General features: G+C 33.8%; 1 pseudogene; it reads right to left on the minus strand.

Moving 5' to 3' along the window:
- Positions 1–871: 871 nt before the first annotated feature.
- Positions 872–23,779, minus strand: LOC111379451 (annotated as a pseudogene).
- Between the last annotated feature and the right edge of the window lie 211 nt (positions 23,780–23,990).

Consider the following 23,990-nt stretch of genomic DNA (forward strand, 5'->3'; position numbering starts at 1 on the left):
GGGGGGGGGGGGGGACACCATTCGGTACCCTCATTATGCACAAATATCTTTTTCCTAATTACTTATATGATAACTATTTTTACACGTGATACTTTATTACAAAAGCAAAAAATAACACGACAAATCCTCCCTAATAGATGAAAAAACTATCATATTTTGATATTGTGCGGAGAAATTGCATGTAATTTCCATTCTCTTACAGATATTTTTCACTATAGTAATCACAGCTATTGAAAGAGATTGAATAGAATAAAAGAGAAGAAATCTAAAAAATTTAAAAATGTTGTGGGACTCATCCCTCCACCCTTTCTAGTTTAAGCTTGGGATCCACACATTTTGTGAAAAACATAGCTTATAATCACATATAAACACTGCTAAATATGCTCCAAGTATCAAGCATATTTTATAACCATCTCTCATCAAACATATTTTTATCACATACTTCATAAAATTCACATCTACTACCCATTTGTTATATACGCATTTAATAAGATCCACAACTTATTAATACTCTAAGCCCGTGTAGAAGCAATTTTATCCCTTTTTTAACAAATTTTTGATAGTTGGCAAGTACGCATGGGTCCCATTGCTGCCACAATTACTACCCTAGAAATAAATTACCAAAAATGTGCTTCTCTCAAGAAGAATAAATTAATTGTTAAAAGGAGCATATAAGTCATTTTGCTTGATCCGATCAATAATTGCAACTAGTATGAAGTTGACACAAACTATAACGATTAAAAAAAAAAAAATACTACAAATTGGATAAAAAGTGTTACGAGACTCGCTGGGTGTTAATTCGACACATCTTCTACCTCCAACATGGGGCTACTAACACCGTCTCAATCTTTAGATAGTTTCAAGAACAATGAGCATAAAAAATTTCTAAATTTATGACATTCATGTTATTGAAATCAATCTATTTATTACAATCAAAATCATTACTTGGAGTCAAAGTGGATCAAATAAAAAATATGCTCCTGAGAAATTTTTACAAAGCGTACCTTGAAACCTTCTTTGTTGCTAACAAAGTATCGACATGACAATTATTTCTTGCAAACCCTGAACAGTAATTTCTATGATTGAACGGTAATTTATGTCTTAAATTAAGGTCTTCATTGAGACCGTCCCTCTGCACATTCTGTTAAAACAATATCTTGTCACTTGTACAGGCACAACAATTGATAGGTAAATTTTTGGCCCTAGATATGATTTTATTTTATTTATTTTCGTGAAAATTACTAATACTTTACTAGTTTCCCTTATTTCCTGATGCACTTTCCAACTGCGAGGTAGCTTCCTCAAACGACAATAACTCTTGAAAGAGCGATGCAAGCTTTGCCTCATTCTCTTCGCGGATATGAGCTGGGACTTTTTCTTGGTAGCCAGACGAACTAGTCATTTTCAACAAGCTATCACGTTGCCTGAAAAACATGTCAAGTTATTACACAGTAAATGAATACAAATTATGGAACTATTTTCTCTCAATGGTTGTGCTACATATATATAATGGTTTATATATACATGATGTGATATATACGTGAATTAGAATTTCTTCTACAAAATAAAGAAGAAAACTTCCTCACTCCTCTTTTGACATATCATATGTATGTAAATCATTACGTAACTCCATTATGTACTAACATTATTCTTCTTTGAATAATAATAATACTAAAAAAAAAGAACTATTGAATTGACTCACTTTTCCATCTCCATCTTTTTCTTGAGCTTTTGGCGTTCAGCTTCTATGTTAATGTTTCCTTGTAGCTTGAGGAATACTGAGAGAGCTTCGTTAACCACATATACCTTACAACTGACCAGAGCATCATCACTCTCGCTTAAAACCTACGAAATTTAAGGAAGAAAATTTTCACAATACTTCCAATAACATCATAAAATCGATGTCAAAACTGAGACATTAATTCAAAACTATAGGTCATAAATACGAATCCAAATACATACCTCCAGAGATGATAATGTTGCTAGTGTAGTAATCTCTAGCTCATGGCTTTTAATGTTATTGCACGCATCATTTAGACGGCAGCGCACATAAGCTGCAAGCCTAGAAGCAGAAATATTTTTCATGTTACTCACAACCAAAATTATGGAACTGTCTATTTTAACACCTTATAAAGCAATTAAGAACCAATAATATTTCTTCTCTGAATAAACCACTCAAAGTACCAGAATCAAGTGGAAAGTGAGGGCATCTAGCCCATATTTCAGTACAAATCCATCTTATTGTTGTGTGACTGGAAGACATGGAGCAAACTTGTATATTTAAGGAAACGATGAACACTAAGTGCATGTTATGCAGACAACACTGGGGAGGTCAGGACACTGTAAGAAACAAGATTTTAACTTTGTCTTCTTCATTAATATCTGATTCTCCCTGCCATACAAACCATATAGGTTCAAAATTATCCAACACATTTATAGCATTGAGCCCATGACGTTTACCTTTCATGTCTCTCCTTTGGTTCCAGAGTAGGCCGAAGAGACCTGAGTGATTTAACCACTGACTCGATCATATCCATCTTCAACTCCACGTTATCATTTGTCCAGCACTGTAAAAAGAGGAATAAGGAGAAGATGGCAACTGAGCTTACATTCCAAACAGAATTAATATAAGAATAGATTATAAATAATAAAAAAAACTGGATAAATGTGAAAAATCACTGCAAAATTCAAGAGTGGAAACAGAATTGTGGAGCACCCAAACAACATTACTACCAGTCACACTAAGCAAGTAGATGAAATTGGATGTCGGGAACTTTGAGCATAAATAGGATTGTTAGTGGTCCATCAGCATTAAATTATTGAGCAGCAGATCAATATTTAACAACATTCTGATTTAATTATGTAGTATCTGAAATTGCCAAACTGGGGATTCTTTTAATGTTATTTCTAACAAAAAATTGGGTCATTTTGTGGTGGTAGTGGCTAGGTCGATGGGGGACATTGACTTACGAATATCACTATCCAGAATTTCCAACATAATATCACAGCAAGACATAGGTGAAGGCACTGAATCATATTTAATTCTATTTGTCCGCAAGATTTGCTTTGCAGACGAGCTAAAAGCACTTTTTCTAGCTTGATCTGCTTTGATACATGCCCCCTTAACTCTTTGCGTTCAGAAATTTATAATCTTGGGCATTAAAAGAACTCTTTCTCTCTTAAATGTTAAAAGACAAACAACTTCCAAACATATATGATTATAGAGATGAAACCAAATAATAATGCCCATTCCAATATGAAGCTGTAAGCTAATGTAACAGATGAGGTTGGGACTAATTTCATTGCTAAACCGACAAAGAAGATGTTTCAAAATCACACGATGTTAATAAATCATGCCCGACAATTGTAGAGTAAAAACTCAATCAAGGAACATAACAATTAGCATTGGAAATCTATTGGAATGCCCAAAAAATAATAATAATAAAAAATAAAAATTCCTAACTGTTTTTTGATATCCTCCCTTAAACTGCATAGAAATGTATCTAGATCTTACCTCAACAGGTGATGGATATTCACATATCACAATTGATTCTTTCCTCATAGAATCTGTTCCGGAAGGAAGACGCTGCCACAGCTCTTCTGTAATGAATGGCATAAACAGATGAAGTAACCGTAAGCCATTATCCAAACAAACCCACAAGGTATCTTGTGCATATCTTTTCGCGGATGCAAAATCTGGATTATTGCTGGCAAAATAGGGCTTGATTATTTCAATGAACACATCGCACAATTGAAACTGCCACCATGAGTATACTGCTGTTGCTGCATCAGAGAACTCGAAAGATTCTAAAGACAACACTGTTTTTGATATGGCTTTGTTCAATGCAGGGTGTATCCAATTGCAGCCAAAAGGCATGACATCTGGAACTATCTTTGTTGGAGGGATGTAATCATCTCCAAGATTACTCATGGCAAACCTTATAGCATTCCACAGCTTGTTACACCATTGACGATAGCCAATCACCCTTTGAACGTCCAGATTTATTTTATCCGACTGAAATGAAATGATGTTAACTTACCAAACTCAAAAAGAGGAAAAACTTTTGCAAAGGAGAAACACAAAGCTATTACCTGAGCTGTGTAGGAAACGAGGGCAAAACGTAGAGCATCTGCACCACATTCAGGTATTCCACTAGGGAAGTCCTTCACCTGCCCCTCTTTTGCAGTTTTCAGTTCATTCGGATCCAAGTTACCCTCCTCCAGCCTTCGGTGAAGACCTTGCAGGGTTATTCCATTTATCACTTCAAGAGGATCAATAACATTTCCCAATGACTTAGACATCTTGCGTCCATGTGCATCACGAATCATTGGGCGCAAATACACCTGCACCAGTTGAAAATGCATCTTAATCATTTGGAAAAGAATAAACCACCAGTTGAACTTACTATCTTAAAAGAGAAGCACCAAAATGATTAACGTCATCCAGATAGGTTTAGCTGCTTTCTGTCAAAACTAACAGAAGCAATGAATCAAACCCATTTTCAACAGTCATACGGTTCATACAGAATAATTTTCACAATATTTTTTTCAAGATTGATAGTAGATATTTTTTTTTTCACAATATTTTTTTTCAAAATTAAGGAAAAAACCGTAACAGTTAACACTCTGACAGTGGAACCATCACTTTTGTACAGCATGGTAAGCATCAGTAAGACATGAAACTTAGAAATGGAAGTTTGAAACGATTAATTTCAACAGTTAAAAAGCTTGATGGCTACCAACGAAGTACAAAAGGGCCTCACCTTTCTGGAAGGAACATCACCGCCAAGCTTCATTCCCAGCATCACCATACGAGCAACCCAGAAGAACAAAATATCATGCCCGATTTCAAGAACGGATGTTGGATAAAATGCTTTAAGATCATCCATATCATCTGGCCACCCCAACACCGATAATGGAAACAGACCAGCAGAAAACCAGGTGTCCAGAACGTCAGGATCTTGTGAAAGCTCAAACTTCTTCCCAGCAAAGATTCTGCTAGCTTCCTCCTGAGCCTCTTCCTTGTTTCTAGCAACAACCCAATGATTATTGTATGCACCTAGTTCAGTCAACTCATCATCATCCAATTTTGCATACCATGCAGGAATACGGTGACCCCACCCAAAGCTGCCTTGACACACACCAATCACGAATGTTCTCAAGCCACCTGCAATATCCAAAGTCCACTTAGTGGTACCAAATTCTCACCCATGCACCCACATGAAAGTTTACAAAAAAAGAAAAGAAATGATGACATCAAATTAAATAACTAAAAAACATCAATATTTTGCAACTCAAGTCCATCAGATATGTATTAAAAATTGAAAAAGTGCGAGTATCAAGCAGAGAAGTAAAATGGAGGATAACATTAGCATAATGTTTCTTTTAAATTGTATTTCAGCATAAAACATCGAAGAACTGTATAATTTCAGATGATACCTCTTCCATTCAGCAACACATTGTTTTGGTACTATCTCCATTTTCCTACTTGTGTCATCCATTACAGCACCAAGAGCTTGTTGGGCCATGCTTTTACGGTTAACATACCACTGGGGCTTAATAAGGGGTTCCACTACGTCATTGGTTCTAGAACAAATGCCAAGACGCATCTCATTATTTTTGTCACCTCTGTAGAGTCCCTGAATTGCAGAAGAAAGTGAATTTAAACATACTTGTGGAGATTACACTTTCCACCCAAAAGAAAACCATCAAGTTTGCTTCAATGATTAAAAAAACAATGGTATAATTTTCAGTAAGGCCCTAAACACTCTTGTTCAATGAAGTAACAACTGAAGTTCAGCAAAAGACATTATAGCTCATTTGTAACTGCGGTTTGAAACTTCTGACAGTGCAGGAGCTATATTAGAAATAAGCCATTTTAGAGTGTGGGCAGTAATAAAAATAATAATATAGATAGGGTAGGAATACCTTTTCCTTTAAAGCCTCAGTGACAGCCACACGAGCTTCAAAACGTGGCATCCCTACAAACTCAGGACCACCATTGTTATTTATTTTTCCATCATCCGTGAAAATATTGATAAAGTCTAGATTATGGCGCTTTCCAACCTCAAAATCATTTGGGTCATGGGCTGGTGTTATCTGCAAGATAAGAGAGGTAGCCATTGGCATTGAGCTTTCTGGAGAAGAAAGAGAAGTTGAAGGACAGCATTTCATAGCACACAAAAATAATCCTTACCTTCACACAGCCAGTCCCAAAATTCATATCTACGAGCACTGCATCACACACTATTGGAAGTCTCCTTCCATTGAATGGATGAATTGCAAATTTTCCATGGAGATGCACGTACCTTGGGTCTTCTGGATGTATAGCAATAGCAGTATCACCCAACATTGTTTCCACTCCAGTTCAGAAACTTATGATACAATCATGACCACGACCTTTAAAAGCTGATGGGCCAAAATAGCTATATCTACCTCAATATCAGATATTGCTGTCCGCAAGACACAATCCCAGTTCACTAGACAGAGATCCCTAAAAATTAGGAAAGATGAAGAATATAAATAGGCAGCAGTGAAGAACTTTCTGCAGGCAAACAAGGAACAATCTAATGACCTTCTGCAGGTAATTGAGGAAGAAATTGAGTTAATGGTTCATTAGAAGAAATAAAATAGTGAAAAATAGAAGAAAATAACTATTGAGCCGTGACAGGCAAAACACCAACTTTTTGTTATAGAAGGCTTTACCGAGTCAAAACCAAAACTGAAACATGCACTTACACAAATAAAATGTAACATGCACTTGCACAAATAAAATGTATCACGTCAGATAGAATAGATTCTTTGTTGTGCCTAACAAGTTTCAAATGAGTAATTTAATCAAAATCACAGGAGTATCCAGTGAGGCTGAACACCAATTATTCGTCAAATTGGTGGGCATAATTCGACAGGGTGGAGGTGTAACAGGTGCCAAACTCAACTGCTGATACAAATCTTATAATGCCCAAAACTGGCAAGGAGGATGACTTGTGAAAGAGTCCCACAAATAAAGCCAGCAAATTCGGTCGCAGCACAAGTGACCACCTACGGAACAACATTAGAAACACTGGATGTTGAGATATGAGCATGCCTATATATAAGACCGTCCTTGTAAAGTCTAACAAACGCCTCAGTCACAGCCCTTGATCTTTTTTCATCCATGGTAAAACACTATAAGGAGGAGTTTGATGGATAATGAGCAGAAAAGAACAATATAACTTCATAAAACCAATTATTAGAACTAAAATGACCATACAACACCACTACTAGTGTCCATATTATAATAATGATGTTGATAACCAAAATTAATACCTCACGGGACCAATCCAGAGAAGCACCCAAACCACGTAGTTGTTTTAGTATAGTGCCTCCATACTCATTCTTCCATTTCCAGACCTATTAACAAACTGTGCGTAAAGTATGGAAGTTCAAATATATGAACTTCATTTCTTCATTTTTCTTATATTTAGAAGTCTTTACTATATGGGTAGCTTCAAATTCCTTTTAGGCCAAATCACCAGTCAAAGAACATTGTATACAGAGGAAAAAAAATACTATTATAAGAGAAATAAGAAATAGGTGGCTAGACTCACTTCAGCTACAAAGCTTTCATGCCAACATCACGCCTCGTCAATTTCTTTTCCCTCATAATCTTCTTCTCCACAACAACCTGAATGAGTTTACATAAATATCAGTTAAAAATATCATAGATCAGAAAGTTTGACAGATAAGATTAGTCAACTTACACATAGTAACTCTTCACAAATTTTTAAGTGCATATTGAATATTCACGTGTCATCTCAGAAAAAAGAATCTCATTAGGATAACTAGGAAATTACCATATATCATACTATCATTTTAGCTTCCTCTTATTTATCTGTATAAAATATTTTGATAGATAAAGCGACCTTTTTCACATTTTCTGCACCTTAATCTAGTGATATACCAAAAAACCTTATCAGATTAGTTTTCGCATACAAGTCACATTATTTAATTATTTTGGAGAAGAATTCTGTCGTGAAGACATTTTTTTCAGCAGACTACTTTATCTAATTAATAAATCACAAAGTTCAAGAATTGTTGACTAATATCACAACCCCAAGTACGTTACTATGATCATAAGTTATGCTTCACGCATAGGATTTTCAACATTTGTTCACCTCTCAAGTCAATAATCTGACACCAGAAGATATTGACTGTTGGACTAAAATAGTCAACCAAAGTCTCATAGCAGGGCAAATTGATAGTCAGCAACTTGTATGTCATGCAAATATACCAGAACCAAATTCTCCCTGAAAGAAGTTACAGGAAATGAAATATGAGGTACAACCTGTGTGGCAATTCCAGCATGGTCCATGCCAGGCACACGTAATGTGTTGTATCCAGACATTCTTCTCCAGCGAAAAATTGTATCCTGAAGGTGAAATTATTTCGACATAAAGAAAGGCAATCCTGGATAAACTTTCAGAATTGAAACATTAAACAACACAAGACCTGGATTGCAGCAGTAAGTGTTACATTTTATTGAATGAGAAATCTCCATAAAAGGAGAAGATGAATTACTCCATTAAAGGAGGAAAATTACACTCCAAAATAGGAGGAAATGCACTCCATAATAGGAGGAAAGGAACACTCCAAAGAAGGAGGAAAATAAACCTCCATGAAAGGGAGGGATTGGAAGAAGAAATTCCAATTAATATTCAATGCATACACGACTGTATTTATAGAGAATATGGTAGAGTAATTAACTAACTTTCTAACTAATCAACCAACCATCTTAACTAACTACTAACTAACATTGATAGCTGGAGATAAAATCTCGATGGAATCTGAACTGTTGAGATGGAAGTCTCTGGAATCTGTTGTAAACTGGAAGAAGCTTGAAGCTATTGGAAGACTGCTGATGTTGTATATATTAACAAACCCCCCTCAAGATAGACTATGGAGATCAGCAATAGTCCATCTTGGGGAACTTTTGCTTTCCTAACCCGACTTGCAGAATCGAAGCTAATAAGCAAGAAGCTGAGAAATAGTAGCCATCAATTTTAGCATGCCATGCAATGAAGTATCAAAAATTTAATCATTTTCCAATTCAGCTTCTCATCTGATTGCAAATATCAGCATAAGCTTTTACGCATTGAAAACTGACATCAAGCAACTTCAGCTTTTGGAATGCTCTGCAATTTGCAGACTGGAAAGGTACGAATTATCAATCCTCGGAGCAAAGAACCTTCGATGAAGTGGACCTACTTCTGAAATACTCAAAATTTTCCAGAAGATCATATGTACATTCCGGAGAGAATAGCTTTCCTGAAAGTGGTAATGAAAATTATACAATGGCAAAGGTACCAACGTAGCAATTTCTACAACACAAATCCCGATCTGATTTCGAGGTTGAAAAAAATCAAGGTTTGAGGTCTAGCCAATCAAACAATTTGAGCAGACCGAAAATATGAAACAGATTCAAGAAGCACTGTTAGACCAATTGTTGCAACGGCTGATTTTGATAAATATGAATTAGAGGGAGACTTGAAGAGCTGAAAGACAACCTGTACATCCAGCTGCTTGCAAGAATATAGAAGAGGAAGATGAGCTTGCTGTGTTGCAGGAAGAAATGACTCAATGGTTGCTATAAAGAAGAAAAAATGATTCCAGTGAGGAATCAGAATCTGGAACAACAGAATATGAAGCACCGAAGATAAACCATGTTGTTGGTGTTGAAACCTATCCTTGAGGTCATTCCCAATGGCAGTCAAACTGGTGGATGATCTGAAGCCAAAGTTATCTTCGGACAAACTATCTTTGATAACATTAAAATGCTGAGATGAAAACAGTAGTAGGAAGCAATTATGCTTTGATACCATGTTAAATTCTTGAATGAGAACAATGTATTAAACTCCATAAATGGAGAAGAACAAGATACAATGGAACCTGAATAAGTTCCATGAAAGAAACACTCCATGATAGAAGGAAAATGAAATACACTCCATGAAAGGAGGGATTGGAAAATACAATCCAATAATTTCTCAATGCATACAATGACTCTATTTATAGAGAAAATGGTAGAGTAATTAACTAACTTGACTACTAACTGCTAAACTAATTTTGACAGCTAGAAGAATATTCTGCCTGAACTGGAATCTGATTTGGAATATTCGTGCTGATGTGGAAGCTGCTGGAATCTGGTGCAATTGCATTCCAACACACCCCCCTCAAGATGGACTAGGAGATCCATCTTGAAGATGAGAGAAATGGAGTGAAACGTGGATGCATCAGCTGATGAGTTTCCTTCAAGCATCACTACTAATATAATTGTAGTAGAGACGCCACTACCAACATACACAACACCTTATGATGACATGAGCATTGGAAGAGATTTCTAATGGATTCCATTCCTTCTTCAGCTGATTGATGGAAACTTGTCTGCAGAAGACCTTGTTGGACATTTTACCAAACACATTATGTGCACATCATTTGGATCTTCCACGGCACTAAAAACTCCAGTTCATGTGAACCAAAGAGAAAGCATTTCAATAGAAGATATCACCTCCAAGCTAAGAGGGCTATAGATGGCAGTACACCTGAAATTTGGCTCCCTACGTTAACTGTAACATACACTTTCTCTCTTTTCTTTAATTTAATGCTCGCTGGCTCATAAAATTTAACAATATTTGCATTTTTCGTTTAATCTGTATTTTATTAATGAGATTCATTAGATCGATTCATTTTATACTCTTAATAATTTGGACCTAAGATTTTTTTTCCTTGCCGGCCCAACAAATATTTTCCATTTTTCCTCATTAGAAATTTAACTTCTTGGGGATAATTTTTGTAAATTCAATTTCCTTGAACCTATTACTATTCTATACTGATTTAAAAGGTTGAACCCCAACCTTAAGGGCTCCCCATCGCCCCTGCCCTGAAATATCGTTAGAGAGGTAAATCGCAGGTTATGCCTTCAAGGGTACAGGGTGGAAGGCTGCTTGTACACTTGCACTTACCCAAGAGCCAAATTCATATTTCAGAATTCGAACTTTTGACGCGGCAGCCTCAAGTAAAGTTAGATTTCTCTATCCTCCCCTTTTACCACTTGGAGATATGCCATGGGGGCCTATTCTATACTGATTTGTTTTCATTTGATATTGATTTAAACTGATTGTAAAACACAATCTTGCATTGATTTTTGGGTGTCTTGCTAAATAACAAATGTTTTCCTTTTTAACCATAGAAATTGAAATTCTTATGCGAAATTTTTGCAAATTCAATCTCCTTTGGACCGTTACTGTTATTATGTACTGATTTGGGTTCATTTTGAATTGATTTGAAAACCCCAAAATTTTCAATTGGTTTTTTTGGTGTTGTCTTGTAATAAAGATACTATTCTTTGTGTTTCTAGTAAGGGATAAAACCGAACTGAAGAAAAAAAATCTTAAAGAATGTTTTGTTTAGTTCTTTTCACGTGAAGAATTCTCATAATGGATTGTACTTGAAGAATTATAAAACACTTAGGGTGTGTTTGATTACATTTATTTTCCATGGAAAATATCAATTTTCCACCCAAATTTTTACTTGGAGTGTTTGATTGCTATTTTTTTCCATGGAAAACATTTTCCAACTTTTGAAAATATGCCTAAGGAAAATATTTTCCTTGGGTAGAGGTGGTTTTTATTTTCCACAAAAGATGAAAAACATTTTCTTTTTTAGGTAATATTTTTCATGCCAATCAAACACACTCTTAATGATATGCCGGATTTGCAAAGAAAAGTAGTTTCCATCATGAATTCTTACATGTTTTATGACGGCTAGGCTCGCAATTATAGAAAAGAAAAAGAAGATGACATTAGGTCTTTGTGTTGTGGTGTGATTATAATGCGATGCAATTAATTAAAAGTAAATTAACCCTAATTATATAATTTTACTTAAAGTTATTAAGTAAATAAGAAAATAATTAAAAAATTGTGACACACTTAATAAATTTTGTGGTGGTAATATAATTACCCTAAAAAAATAATATCAAATGTCCAAAAAATTCTAATCATTGAAAAGACCCTAAAGTCACTATCAATCCAATTAAAATCCTCAATTCATCTCCAAAATCACATCGCATGTGTTCTCCAATAAGTGTGCTTGCTACATTAAAATCTTGTTATTTATTATATTCTTCACCTATAGCATTTTGTAGATATAGTTGTACAACAAAGTACAAGAATTAATTAATGTGGATTTAAGGTCATATCAAATTGAGATGGTGTTTCATAATCCTAAAACGATTGATTTTGTTATTATCTTAGAATCAATGAACCCATAACGATAGACATAATGTTTTTGTTATAATAAAACATCACTACTATCAGTTTGATATTTTACCTAGAAAATATAAAAATGATGCTCAAAAATTACATATTATTGATTTAATATCAACTAATGACAAAATCTAAATGGTATCACTTGTCCATACATTTTTACAATAATGACACTTGTGTCGTTTACATTGCAGTTACGACATTTGAGCCATTTTGTTGTTTTTATATTGATTAAATAATTAGCATATCTTTTAAATATTGTAAATAGCATGTCCATCTTTCAACTGAAATGAGTTCAATTTATTAATTATCGGGGCACAGAGGATCGTGGTTGCTTATACTCATGTTTATAGATAGAAAATCATGAGTGTTGTTTCATTCTCAATAACGGCACTAGTACCGTTATGTTGATTTCTCCAATATTTTGCTTCTTTTCAACGTAACGACCTCAATAATTGGATCCTAACTTAAAAAAGTCAAAAAGGTTAATCTTGTAACAAAGAACGGTTGAATTGACATAAAATATATGATATCGAGTTGGTGGAATCACAAGTCATTGTATTGATTTGCTAAAAATATAACTAATGAGCACATCTCTCAACTTTTGTAAACGAAATGTCCATATTACAACTAAAATGAGTTAAACTTATTATTTTCAGGGCATGGATATCGTGGCTATTTATACTCATGTTTATAAACAGAAGGACACAAATATCATTTAATGACACTTGTGTCATTCTGTTGATTTCTCCAATATTTTCTTATTTTTCAATGCAATGATTAAAAAGTCATAAAGGTTGATCTTGTGACAAAAAAGTTGAATTGGTATAAATTATATGATATTGAGTTGTTGAAATCACAAGTCATTGTATTGATTCATTAGAAAATATAACTAATGAACACATCTCTCATCTTTTGTAAATGGAATGTACACATTACAACTAAAATGAGTTCAACTTATTAGTTTTCAAGGACATGAATGGGTTGTGGCTATTTCTGCTTTTGTTTATAGATAGAACAGAACAAGTGACGTTTAACGATATTTGTGTCGTTCTGTTGATTCATCCAATATTTTGCTTCTTTTCCAACACAACAACCTCAAGCATTGAATCCTCTAATTTAAAAAAAAAAAAAAGTCAAAGAGGTTAATCGTATGATAAAGAATTGTTTAATTAATATAGATTATATGATACCAAGTTAGTGAAATCACAAGTCATTTTATTGGTTCGTTAGAAAATATGACTAATGAATACATCTTTCAACTTTTGTAAACGACATGTCCAATCATTACTGAAATGAGTTCAAATTATTGGTTTTTAGGGGCATGGATGGATAGTGGCTATTTATACTCGTATTTATAGACAGAACAGTATAAGTCTCATTTAACGGTACTTGTGTGGTTTTGTTGATGTCTCCAATATTTTTCTTCTTCTTCAACATGACAATCTTAAATATTGGATCATCAAACTTAAAAAGCTAGAAAGTTAATCACGTGACTAAGAACTGTTGATTTGACATAAATTCTACGGTATCGAGTTAGTGAAATCACAAATCATTGTATTGATTTGTTACAAAATATAACTAATGAATATCTCTGAACTTTTGTAAATAATATGTCCATATTTCAACTAAAATGAATTCAACTTATTGATTTTTGAGGGGGTATGAATGAGTCGTGATTACTTATACTCGTATTTATAAATAGAGGGATACATGTCGAACAATCTGGTAAGTACGGAGGAAATGGTAGGATAACAAGATTGTGAGAGTCCAATCAACAACAGTCATAGAGAACCTCCATCTCCACCACACCACCACCACAACCACCACCCGACAAAAAAAGCCTAAACCCTCGCCACTGTCGCCACCTCCTCAAATCCACAAAGAATAGAGAATAGATCACAGGTCTAGAGAGTGGGTGCCACTGCATTGGAGTGGAGGCACCGTAGTCATCGAAAAAGCGACTGTTCATCACCAATTGTAGTGACATTGAGCGACGTCGTTCTTAGAGCGTCATGTATGGTGTGACGTCATGAGCGGAGAAGAAGTGATGCTCATACTGACAACACTTGTGAACAAAGTGAAGAAGAAAAAAATGGTGGAGAGAACCGTCATCGCTAGCATATTGTGAAGAAGAAAAAACTGCAGAGAGGGAGAAAAGTCGCTGATGATAAAAATGCAAACGAGAATTAATTTAGGGTTTGGACAATGTGGGGGTGGAGGTGGGTAGATTTTATAATTATTATTAAAATAAATAATAGAATTGTAGAAGAGAGGATATGAGAAGAAAAGGGAGAAAGATAGAAGGAAGGGTAAAGAAATAAGAAGGGGAAGAGGTAGAAAGGAAATGGAGATGTCGAGAGAGAAAAAATTGTAGAGAGGAAATTCTTTGCTTATTTAATAATCAAAATTTTCCAATACGCTGAAAAACAACTCAATATTTGCACTAAAAATTCATAGTTAGTCTTCTAATAATGCCCTTGTTTGACCTCCATTCTTTTTTGACATCATTTCAACCACACATTTTTCAATAAAATAATATTACACGCAAATCCAAAATTTTTCCTTATTTTTTAACCACACTTTTCCCATCAATACACTATTCAAAAATTCATTCTTCCCAAAAAAAGGGGCTTAAACAAGGGCAATATCCCAAGGATCTCCATCAATACTTCACAACAGATTTCACTAGACTTCCAATGCATTTTGAAGTACTTTGTCTAATGGTTAATCCTGTTTTATTTCATTGCCTACTGGACTTTAGCAATATCCGTTTTCTTGTTTTCTCAACCACGTTTTTGTTCACTTTTGTTTAAACTTATCTTCTTGAAGCATGAATCCAATCATTTGTATATTCAGTGCATAGTGTATGTTTGGTATATAGTATTCGACAAGATTGAATAATATAATGAACAAGATTTTAACTTTTTTTACTTCTTAATACTGTCCACTGCCGTCAAATCAATGAAATGGTTAAATTCTCTGATTCAATCTACTTGTACCTTTTCCACTGAAGTTGATATTTAAAATGAGCTGCAGATTGTCAAGGAGGGGAAATGGAAAGAAGTTACTGCTGTTTTCAAATTTCCTTCTTCAGCAACAAATGCTTCTTTTATGCTCCGCAAGTACTATATTTAATTTCTTTACCACTACGAACAATTTTATTTCAAGGCAAAGTGTTGGACTCCTTTTTCTACTGTTGCATTTAAATGCTTTAGAATCTTAACTTTCTTTTTGGAGATTTTTTTAATGGAGCAAAATCTTTTGCAAACCAAATCCGTTATTACAATAGGATTACAAATGCATGCTACACTCTGATTTAACAGCTTGATGATGTAAGAGATCCAGAAGAAAATGAAGAGAAATTTTATTGTTGAAATTGGTAAATTCAGCTCGATTGGCGATACTTCGAAGAAGCATACCATTACCAGTTACACCTTCGAGCAATCACTGTTCCTCAACGTCCTTCAGAAAACCTCTTTGAATTGAATGAGAATGAAGGTAAATCGAAATCCAGTGGACTGAATCTCAATGATCAGTTTCAGAAGAGAGAAAACCACAGAGATGAAAATTCTAGGAATGACACTTCCAGAATTGTGTCGAAATGGAAGAAACCACAGATCTGCTTTCTTTGAGCAGAATACCGAAAAATGAGATGAATTAAATCTCAGGAAAGCAGCAGCAGGAAGCAAATTCTGCTCTGATACCATGTTACATTTTATTGAATGAGAAATCTCCTTAAAAGGAGAAGATGAATTACTCCATTAAAGGAGGAAAATTACGCTCCAAAATAGGAGGAAATGCACTCCATAATAGGAGGAAAGGAACACTCCAAAGAAGGAGGAAAATAAACCTTCATGAAAGGGAGGGATCGGAAGAAGAAATTTCAATTAATATTCAATGCATACACGACTGTATTTATAGAGAAAATGGTAGAGTAATTAACTAACTTTCTAACTAATCAACTAACCAACTTAACTAACTACTAACTAACATTGATAGCTGGAGATAAAATCTCGATGGAATTTGAACTGTTGAGATGGAAGTCTCTGGAATCTGTTGTAAACTGGAAGAAGCTTGAAGCTGCTGGAAGTCTGTTGATGTTGTATATTCTAACAGTAAGGGCATGGCCAATATGTAGAGCCCCAGTAACGTTAGGAGGTGGCAAAACCTGCATTCACAAGGAGAAAAGTATATAAGAGTAATTGAACTGCACAGACAATCAAACTTTGCATAAAGATAGACCTGCTTCCTCGATTCCTGCCATTCCTCTATTTACCCATATTATCATCTCAAGCTTTTCTTTTACCCATTTCAATCCATTGAATACTTCCAAGTTCCACCAAAATGGAACACTCTAATTTCATAAGTATATACTGTTGTCTTTATCATCACTATAACAAGATCATATCACACAAATAATACGTCACCATTCAAGTAGAGATCAGCATACACTTGTACCTCCAAGCTCCAGACCAAATATTATTTAAATCATAACTGGCATTAACTTAGTGCGCTCCTTGGGAATAACATAAAGAAAAATGAAAATCAACAAAACTGCACCAAACCATTTTCATCTACTCTAGTTTAACTTTTTAACCACTTTACCATGGTAAGAAGTGGTCTACATATATATTATTATTTTTTTTAGATTGAAAATTTTAAATTAGAAAAGATGTACATTTATCCTTAGAACTCACCAGTGGTAATATAAACTTTACACAAAAATTGTGTGATCTTATAACAGACCTTTTAGAAGTTTAGCAATTACAGCAGTGAATAGTAATCTTATGGTTTCATAGCAAGACTGATACTAATCCAAAATTACAAAATAAAAATGTTTGTAAATTCTACTTGTCTTTGATCTCTGCCACGCTATTCTTTTGTACACAGATTGAAATTGTTTTACGAGCATGTGGCATGATTTGGTATTTTCACTACATGTGGGCTATTGTAGAAATGGGCAATGCCTTGCCTATTAATTAATTATATGCAACTTGGCAGTTGGCAAACATTCTCATGATTTTTTTTCAGTTTCTTTTAGTCACGTAAAACCAATGTTATTAAAACTGGACTGGACCAACCATTTCAACTGGAAAAAGGAGGAACCAGACCAAGATTCGGTTCGGTTATAATAAGTTAACTGTATAATAAAAAATCGATCAATTAACTGGAAAACCAGCCAATTAAACTGGAAACCAACTTATTTTTAAAAATAAAAAATTATATAATAAAAATGTTACCTAGGAGATCGCAATCCCCATGGAGCTCTTTTATATCCACTTCAATTCCATAATTGATATACTTTTGATGTGGGATTGACAAACTCCAATAAAACACACTTATTCAATACACTTCCAACATGGGATTGACAAATTCCAGTAAAGTACACTTATTTAATAATATTTATAGCCACATCAGAGTGATTGCAAAATTAAATTACTCAATTCCTATAGACTACTAAAACCTTTCCGTTTTTTTTCTTACAAATTATTTAGTAAAATTGGAATGAGTTTCAAAGTGATCCAAAAAATTTAAAACAAAAATAAGTTTTATATTAAAAAACATATATTTGATATATTTGTATTTATTTAGTATTGGTGGAATGAAAATTTAATTATATATAGCTGTCAAAATAAAATTAAAATGTTCATAAGGATTCATTCATCTATTTATTACCTAGTTTGATTCCGATTGAACCTTTTGACCCTTTCTCTTTTATGGTTCGATGCTCAAGCCAGCTTTAAAAAATTGTGTAAAAACCTCATACCACTCTCTTTATGTGTACTTGTGTGTGTTTGATACCACAAAAACTTAAACATTACTTATCTCATAAAATTAATTCATTTCAATGGTTAGATTCTAATCCATTTAATAAATGGGTTAAGTTTCATGTCCAAACCATCTGCTACCCGTCTGAGACACATGACAGAATTACTTGTGCATATTTAAAGACTGTTTTTCGATTAATGTTTATCATAAGAATTATCACCTGTGCATATCTACAGGTTAAGAGTCCACATCAAGTTGAACATTCTTCATTCACAAATTAATTTAACCGTGTAACTAAGACAGATAAAACTCATTAATCTGGGACAATAGAACCGTTACACAAGTTAGCACGTTAGTAACCGAAAAGTCGCTTGAGGTCTCAAGCCCATAATAGAATACTATTAATATTTTATTATGCTGTGTATTGTTGACCCATTCATCAGCGGATCGCATTCGGGCAATGTGACTTTCCTTTCATTTACATCTGCCATGAATCAAAACTATTCATGTTTCTATGTAAGTATTTCAAGTTAAAATATTTCCACTTCTAATTTTATTGACAGCAAGTTTTTGCATGAATGATCAAATTTAAATGTGATATTTATATAACTAAAAACTAAAAATCAATAAAAGCTAATTTCACAAGCAGCGTGCGAAAGGCATGCACACAATTTGGTCAACATGGCCACATACCATGAACATGTGGCAGCAACATAAATGTCTAAAGTGAATGTTTCTATGTATTTCTGCTTCATAGTTTTCAATATAATTTTAGTCATTCAACTTTACAACAAGGTTTAATTTCATAAGCTCTGACTGCACATTGATAGAAACAATCGTAGTATTTTTGTACATAAAATTTTTCCCTATCACTAAACAAAATTACATTAATTTCACATTTCCTTCCACTGCAAACTTTTTTCCCTTTCTGTTCTCATTTCTGAGTTTCTCAACTATCTTGAAAGCATTGTAACAAGCACTCTTGGAGAACCACTTAAGCAAAACCAATGTTCTTTGTACTCGCTTGAAAAAGAAATTAGGTGAAACAGACAAATTGATAAACATAATGCACTGAGTATATGAGATGTCATGCCTACAAGTTGACACAGGTAGCCAGAGAAAGATGGAAAAAAAGGAGAGACAGATCTAGAAAATGAGAAAATTGGGAAATCACAGTTACATGTTTGTTTTTCAATAGGTCCCTTTCAGTTCATTTCCATTTGTATCTATATCTCATTTTTTAAATGGCTATTCAGTATCCCAGGAAACGCAACATAGACCATCAGCCAGCTCTCCAAAATAATATCATCACTATGTTTTCGCTTATATTAGTTACATGTTTGTTTTTCAACAGGTCCCTTTCAATTAATTTCCTTTTGTAACTATATCTCATTTTTAAATGGCTATTCAGTATCCTAGGATATGCAACAAAGACCATCAACCTGCTCTCGAAAATAATTTCATCACTATGTTTTTGCTTATATTAATAAGTAATGATTAAAATAAATTTAACAATACAAGCAACACCAAAGAATGGTTCATAAAGAGACTCACAATGACAAAAAGTGGTTTTGAGCTGCTAGAGTCTGCCTCAAAGAATTTAGACTTTTCCCACCATGCGTACCACCTAAATTAGAAATTACTAATTAGAAGGTCAAGGAAAACATAACAAATTAAGTATCCAATAACATTGCCTATTTTTTTAAAGCCACATACTTACGATTTCTCAACAGCATTGGCATTGAGTGTCTTTGCCATTTGACGAGACGGCTTTTTCTTCTCACCCACAGATGTTTCTGGGTCTATGTAATCCACCGGGTTTTCCTCGGCTTCTCTTTTTACATTCTTTTTCTTCCCTGACTCGGGAGCACTAGAGGCTTTCTGTGCCTTCAGATGCAAACGAAAAGCATGAATACAATAATCAAAAAGAAATAAGGAAAAACAACTGCATTATCCCTTTAGGGGTCAGTATAGAGAAACTCCAAGCTAAGAGGGCTATAGATGGCAGTACACCTGAAATTTGGCTCCCTACGTTAACTGGAACATACACTTTCTCTCTTTTCTTTAATTTAATGCTCGCTGGCTCATAAAATTTAACAATATTTGCATTTTTCGTTTAATCTGTATTTTATTAATGAGATTCATTAGATCGATTCATTTTATACTCTTAATAATTTGGACCTAAGATTTTTTTTCCTTGCCGGCCCAACAAATATTTTCCATTTTTCCTCATTAGAAATTTAACTTCTTGGGGATAATTTTTGTAAATTCAATTTCCTTGAACCTATTACTATTCTATACTGATTTAAAAGGTTGAACCCCAACCTTAAGGGCTCCCCATCGCCCCTGCCCTGAAATATCGTTAGAGAGGTAAATCGCAGGTTATGCCTTCAAGGGTATAGGGTGGAAGGCTGCTTGTACACTTGCACTTACCCAAGAGCCAAATTCATATTTCAGGATTCGAACTTTTGACGCGGCAGCCTCAAGTAAAGTTGGATTTCTCCACCCTCCCCTTTTACCAGTTGGAGATGTGCCATGGGGGCCTATTCTATACTGATTTGTTTTCATTTGATATTGATTTAAACTGATTGTAAAACACAATCTTGCATTGCTTTTTGGGTGTCTTGCTAAATAACAAATGTTTTCCTTTTTAACCATAGAAATTGAAATTCTTATGCTAAATTTTTGCAAATTCAATCTCCTTTGGACCGTTACTGTTATTATGTACTGATTTGGGTTCATTTTGAATTGATTTGAAAACCCCAAAATTTTCAATTGGTTTTTTTGGTGTTGTCTTGTAATAAAGATACTATTCTTTGTGTTTCTAGTAAGGGATAAAACCGAACTGAAGAAAAAAAATCTTAAAGAATGTTTTGTTTAGTTCTTTTCACGTGAAGAATTCTCATAATGGATTGTACTTGAAGAATTATAAAACACTTAGAGTGTGTTTGATTACATTTATTTTCCATGAAAAATATTAATTTTCCACCCAAATTTTTACTTGGAGTGTTTGATTGCTATTTTTTTCCATGGAAAACATTTTCCAACTTTTGAAAATATGCCTAAGGAAAATATTTTCCTTGGGCAGAGGTGGTTTTTATTTTCCACAAAAGATGAAAAACATTTTTTTTTCTAGGTAATATTTTCCATGCCAATCAAACACACTCTTAATGATATGCCGGATTTGCAAAGAAAAGTAGTTTCCATCATGAATTCTTACATGTTTTATGACGGCTAGGCTCGCAATTATAGAAAAGAAAAAGAAGATGACATTAGGTCTTTGTGTTGTGGTGTGATTATAATGCGATGCAATTAATTAAAAGTAAATTAACCCTAATTATATAATTTTACTTAAAGTTATTAAGTAAATAAGAAAATAATTAAAAAATTGTGACACACTTAATAAATTTTGTGGTGGTAATATAATTACCCTAAAAAAATAATATCAAATGTCCAAAAAATTCTAATCATTGAAAAGACCCTAAAGTCACTATCAATCCAATTAAAATCCTCAATTCATCTCCAAAATCACATCGCATGTGTTCTCCAATAAGTGTGCTTGCTACATTAAAATCTTGTTATTTATTATATTCTTCACCTATAGCATTTTGTAGATAGAGTTGTACAACAAAGTGCAAGAATTAATTAATGTGGATTTAAGGTCATATCAAATTGAGATGGTGTTTCATAATCCTAAAACGATTGATTTTGTTATTATCTTAGAATCAATGAACCCATAACGATAGACATAATGTTTTTGTTATAATAAAACATCACTACTATCAGTTTGATATTTTACCTAGAAAATATAAAAATGATGCTCAAAAATTACATATTATTGATTTAATATCAACTAATGACAAAATCTAAATGGTATCACTTGTCCATACATTTTTACAATAATGACACTTGTGTCGTTTACATTGCAGTTACGACATTTGAGCCATTTTGTTGTTTTTATATTGATTAAATAATTAGCATATCTTTCAAATATTGTAAATAGCATGTCCATCTTTCAACTGAAATGAGTTCAATTTATTAATTATCGGGGCACAGAGGATCGTGGTTGCTTATACTCATGTTTATAGATAGATAATCATGAGTGTTGTTTCATTCTCAATAACGGCACTAGTACCGTTATGTTGATTTCTCCAATATTTTGCTTCTTTTCAACGTAACGACCTCAATAATTGGATCCTAACTTAAAAAAGTCAAAAAGGTTAATCTTGTAACAAAGAACGGTTGAATTGACATAAAATATATGATATCGAGTTGGTGGAATCACAAGTCATTGTATTGATTTGCTAAAAATATAACTAATGAGCACATCTCTCAACTTTTATAAACGAAATGTCCATATTACAACTAAAATGAGTTAAACTTATTATTTTCAGGGTATGGATGGATCGTGGCTATTTATACTCATGTTTATAAACAGAAGGACACAAATATCATTTAATGACACTTGTGTCATTCTGTTGATTTCTCCAATATTTTCTTATTTTGCAATGCAATGATTAAAAAGTCATAAAGGTTGATCTTGTGACAAAAAAGTTGAATTGGTATAAATTATATGATATTGAGTTGTTGAAATCACAAGTCATTGTATTGATTCATTAGAAAATATAACTAATGAACACATCTCTCATCTTTTGTAAATGGAATGTCCACATTACAACTAAAATGAGTTCAACTTATTAGTTTTCAAGAACATGAATGGGTTGTGGCTATTTCTGCTTTTGTTTATAGATAGAACGGAACAAGTGACGTTTAACGATATTTGTGTCGTTCTGTTGATTCATCCAATATTTTGCTTCTTTTCCAACACAACAACCTCAAGCATTGAATCCTCTAATTTAAAAAAAAAAAAAAGTCAAAGAGGTTAATCGTATGATAAAGAATTGTTTAATTAATATAGATTATATGATATCAAGTTAGTGAAATCACAAGTCATTTTATTGATTCGTTAGAAAATATGACTAATGAATACATCTTTCAACTTTTGTAAACGACATGTCCAATCATTACTGAAATGAGTTCAAATTATTGGTTTTTAGGGGCATGGATGGATAGTGGCTATTTATACTCGTATTTATAGACAGAACAGTATAAGTCTCATTTAACGGTACTTGTGTGGTTTTGTTGATGTCTCCAATATTTTTCTTCTTCTTCAACATGACAATCTTAAATATTGGATCATCAAACTTAAAAAGCTAGAAAGTTAATCACGTGACTAAGAACTGTTGATTTGACATAAATTCTACGGTATCGAGTTAGTGAAATCACAAATCATTGTATTGATTTGTTACAAAATATAACTAATGAATATCTCTGAACTTTTGTAAATAATATGTCCATATTTCAACTAAAATGAATTCAAATTATTGATTTTTGAGGGGGTATGAATGAGTCGTGATTACTTATACTCGTATTTATAAATAGAGGGATACATGTCGAACAATCTGGTAAGTACGGAGGAAATGGTAGGATAACAAGATTGTGAGAGTCCAATCAACAACAGTCATAGAGAACCTCCATCTCCACCACACCACCACCACACCACCACCCGACAAAAAAAGCCTAAACCCTCGCCACTGTCGCCACCTCCTCAAATCCACAAAGAATAGAGAATAGATCACAGGTCTAGAGAGTGGGTGCCACTGCATTGGAGTGGAGGCACCGTAGTCATCGAAAAAGCGACTGTTCATCACCAATTGTAGTGACATTGAGCGACGTCGTTCTTAGAGCGTCATGTATGGTGTGACGTCATGAGCGGAGAAGAAGTGATGCTCATACTGACAACACTTGTGAACAAAGTGAAGAAGAAAAAAATGGTGGAGAGAACCGTCATCGCTAGCATATTGTGAAGAAGAAAAAACTGCAGAGAGGGAGAAAAGTCGCTGATGATAAAAATGCAAA

Source organism: Olea europaea, unplaced genomic scaffold (genome assembly GCF_002742605.1).
Source record: "Olea europaea var. sylvestris unplaced genomic scaffold, O_europaea_v1 scaffold199, whole genome shotgun sequence".
Classification (NCBI taxonomy): domain Eukaryota; kingdom Viridiplantae; phylum Streptophyta; class Magnoliopsida; order Lamiales; family Oleaceae; genus Olea; species Olea europaea.